We start from the raw sequence: 5,000 nt of genomic DNA, 5'->3' as shown, positions 1-5,000 counted from the left end.
AGCATATGATAGAGTTGATAGGGAAGCAATGTGGAATGTGATGAGGTTATATGGAGTTAGTGGAAGGTTGTTGCAAGCAGTGAAAAGTTTCTACAAAGGTAGTAAAGCATGTGTTAGAATAGGAAATGAAGTGAGCGATTGGTTTCCGGTGAGAGTGGGGCTGAGACAGGGATGTGTTATGTCGCCGTGGTTATTTGACTTGTATGTTGATGGAGTGGTGAGAGAGGTGAATGCTCGAGTGCTTGGACGAGGATTAAAACTGGTAGGCGAGAATGATCATGAATGGGAGGTAAATCAGTTGTTGTTTGCGGATGATACTGTACTAGTAGCAGACACAGAAGAGAAGCTTGACCGACTAGTGACAGAATTTGGAAGGGTGTTTGAGAGAAGGAAGTTGAGAGTTAATGTGGGTAAGAGTAAGGTTATGAGATGTACGAGAAGGGAAGATGGTGCAAGGTTGAATGTCATGTTGAATGGAGAGTTACTTGAGGAGGTGGATCAGTTTAAGTACTTGGGGTCTGTTGTTGCAGGAAATGGTGGAGTGGAAGCAGATGTACGTCAGAGAGTGAATGAAGGTTGCAAAGTGTTGGGGGCAGTTAAGGGAGTAGTAAAAAATAGAGGGTTGGGCATGAATGTGAAGAGAGTTCTATATGAGAAAGTGATTGTACCAACTATGATGTATGGATCGGAGTTGTGGGGAATGAAAGTGATGGAGAGACAGAAATTGAATGTGTTTGAGATGAAGTGTCTAAGGAGTATGGCTGGTGTATCTCGAGTAGATAGGGTTAGGAACGAAGTGGTGAGGGTGAGAACGGGTATAAGAAATGAGTTAGCGGCTAGAATTGATATGAATATGTTGAGGTGGTTTGGTCATGTTGAGAGAATGGAAAATGGCTGTCTGCTAAAGAAGGTGATGAATGCAAGAGTTGATGGGAGAAATACAAGAGGAAGGCCAAGGTTTGGATGGATGGATGGTGTGAAGAAAGCTCTGGGTGATAGGAGGATAGATGTGAGAGAGTCAAGAGAGTGTGCTAGAAATAGGAATGAATGGCAAGCGACTGTGACACAGTTCCGGTAGGCCCTGCTGCTTCCTCCGGTGCTTTAGATGACCGCGGAGGTAGCAGCAGTAGGGGATTCAGCATTATGAAGCTTCATCTGTGGTGGATAATGTGGGAGGTTGGGCTGTGGCACCCTAGCAGTACCAGCTGAACTCGGCTGAGTCCCTGGTTAGGCTGGAGTAACGTAGAGAGTAGAGGTCCCCTTTTTTGTTTTGTTTCATTGTTGATGTCGGCTACCCCCCAAAATTGGGGGAAGTGCCTTTGGTATATGTGTATGTATATATAAATAAATATATATATATATATATATATATATATATATATATATATATATATATAAATGTATACTGTATAAATATATATATATATATATATATATATATATATATATATATATATATATATATATATATATATATGTATATATATATATATATATATATATATATATATATATATATATATATATATATATATATACATATATATATATATATATATATATGCAACAAAAACATTTGCTCTATATCAAGTCACGTGATCAATGTGACTTTAAAGCATATACTGTATGTGCATATATATATATATATATATATATATATATATATATATATATATATATATATATATATATATACGTAAATATATATACCCAAAACCACTTGATATAGTAATAGATGTAAAACAACTATATGAACTTTAGATTTTGTACAGTGAGCTAATTAACCTTTCTAGAAGTATTATGACTTTTGGATATGAGAAAACGTATAACTTTCCCTGGTGGTCTAGATGAACACCAATTAAGTCAGCACACTTTTTTGCTTCATTATGACACTTGGGTCATTGGCCAATTAATATGAGCCCGTTTGACTGAGTTTTCACTGCGCTAGACCAATAATAGACTATCATATAATAAACATGAGAAAATTCCCAATATTTCATTTGTCTGTAGGCATAGAATATATATAAACTGTATATATATATATATATATATATATATATATATATATATATATATATATATATATGTATGTATATATATGTATGTATGTATGGTTATTCTTATACAATATAATACATACCAATATATATATATATATATATATATATATATATATATATATATATATATATATATATATATATATATATATATATATATATATATATATATATATATACAGCATATATAGTAAGAGAGAGAGAGAGAGAGAGAGAGAGAGAGAGAGAGAGAGAGAGAGAGAGAGAGAGAGAGAGAGAGAGAGAATTTACACACATAGGTATATATATTGGCCTATATATATATATATATATATATATATATATATATATATATATATATATATATATATATATATATATATATATATATATATGTGTGTGTGTGTGTGTATACACATACACACATATATAAATATATGTACAAATATATACAATTATATATAGATATATGTGTGTTTATGTATGTGTATTCTTATACTTATATATATATATATATATATATATATATATATATATATATATATATATATATATATATATATATATATATATATATATACATATATATACATACATATGTATATATAGATATATATATATAGTTCTATATATATACATATGAATATATATGTATATATATGCGTGTGTTTATGTATGTGTATCCTTGTCGAGTATAATATATATATATATATATATATATATATATATATATATATATATATATATATATATATATATATATATATATGTGTGTGTATATATATATAAAAAGAGAGAGAGAGAGAGAGAGAGAGAGAGAGAGAGAGAGAGAGAGAGAGAGAGAGAGAGAGAGCCTTACCTTATTGCCTTATTGCCTTATTTTTTGTTTGGGTTCCCCCAGGTCCCTCAGTGTGAGCCACCTCGTATATCCACTAGAGAGTTCCTAATGCATCTTCCGGTGTATTTTGCATCTTCCAGTCTTGGATGGTCTGGGATGCATCTTAGGTATTTATCGAGCTTATTCTTAAACACATTTATGCTCACTCTTGATATGTTTCTTAGATGACCTGGCAGCACATTAAATAGTCGCTGCATTATCGATGCTGGTGCGTAGTGGATTAATGTCCTGTGCGCCTTCCTTAGTTTTCCTGGTATACTTTTTGGCACTATTAATCTACATCGGCTTGCTCTTTCTGATATTCTTAGCTCCATGATGTTTTCAGTAATTCCTTCTATTTTCTTCCATGCTTGTATTATCATGTAGCGTTCTCTTCTCCTTTCTAGACTGTATAGTTTCAAAATTTGCAGGCTTTCCCAGTAGTCAAGGTCCTTAACTTCTTCTATTCTAGCAGTATAGGACCTTTGTACACTCTCTATTTGTGCAATGTCCTTTTGGTAGTGTAGGTACCATATCACATTGTAGTACTCGAGTGTACTACGTACATGAGTTTTGTAAAGCATAATCATGTGTTCAGCTTTTCTTGTTTTAAAGTGTCTGAATAACATTCCCATTTTTGCTCTACATTTAGTCAGCAGTGTTGCTATTTGGTCGTTGCATAACATATTCCTATTTAACATTACACCAAGGTCTTTAATTTCTTCCTTGTTTGTGATTGTCTCGTTATTAGGTCCCTTGTATGCATATACCATTCCTTCTCTGTTTCCATAATTCATTTGTTTCCATAATTCATTGATTCGAATTTATCAGAGTTAAATACCATCCTATTTATCTCTGCCCATTCATATATTTTGTTTAGATCTCTTTGTAGTGAGTTCCTATCTTCAACACAAGCAATTTCTCTACTTATTCTTGTGTCATCGGCGAAACTTCTCACTACAGAGTTTTCAACATCACAGTCTATGTCTGAGATCATAATAACAAACAGCAGTGCAGCTAATACCGTACCTTGGGGCATGCCAGGTATTACCTGAGCTTCATCCGATTTCTCGTCATTTGCAACCACTATCTGTTTTCTGTTTTGCAGGAATTCTTTTACCCATTTTCCTATCTTTCTCATAATATTATGCTTTCTCATTTTTTTCTCTAATATATTATGGTCTACCTTGTCAAATGCTTTTGCAAAATCTAGATAGATCACATGTGTCTTTTTCATTTATCATATTTTTGTATATGTTTTCATAATGTGCTATCAGTTGGGTTTGTGTACTTTTTCCGGGCACAAAACCGTGTTGACCTATATTAAACAAATTATTTTTAACCAAATGATCCATTATTTTCTTTTTTATTACCCTCTCATACACTTTCATAATATGTGATGTTAGACTAACAGGTCTATAATTGCTTGCCTCTAGTCTTGATCCACTTTTGAAGATAGGGGTTATATAAGCTAATTTATGTTTAACATATATCTCGCTCATATCTACACTTTGTCTTAGCAGTATTGCAAGCGGCTTCGCGATAGTGTTTGCAGTTTTTTTTAACAAAATCGTTGGAACTCCATCTGGTCCGGCTGCTGATCCATTTTTAATTTTGTTTATAGCCTTGACAATATCTGCTTCATTAATATCTATATCCGTTAGATATTCAATATTTTCTTCTCTCATTTCTGTTTCATTATTTTCATTCACAATTCTTGGCGTGAACTCACTCATATTTTTCTGTTAATATGTTGCATATTTCCTTTTTTTCATTCGTTAGCCGTCCTTCAATTCTTAGAGGGCCTATTTCTAATCTCCCTTTATTCATCTTTTTTGCATAGGGGTAAAGTACTTTGGGTTTTTTTTTATATTTTGAAGTGTCGTTTCTTCTAAGTCCCTTTTTTCCTTTTCTTTTGACTGTATAATCTTTTGTTCTGCATTTTCTATCTTACATTTTATTTCCATCATTTTCCACACATTTTTTTCTTTTGCAAGATTTTTCTTCCACTTTCTAATTTTCTGAAATAAGATCCTTCTTTCTCTTGGTATACATGTCTTTTGTTTATTGTTTTTCTTTGGTAC

Source organism: Palaemon carinicauda, chromosome 24, assembly GCF_036898095.1.
Source record: "Palaemon carinicauda isolate YSFRI2023 chromosome 24, ASM3689809v2, whole genome shotgun sequence".
Lineage (NCBI taxonomy): Eukaryota > Metazoa > Arthropoda > Malacostraca > Decapoda > Palaemonidae > Palaemon > Palaemon carinicauda.
This window is presented reverse-complemented; position numbering follows the sequence as displayed.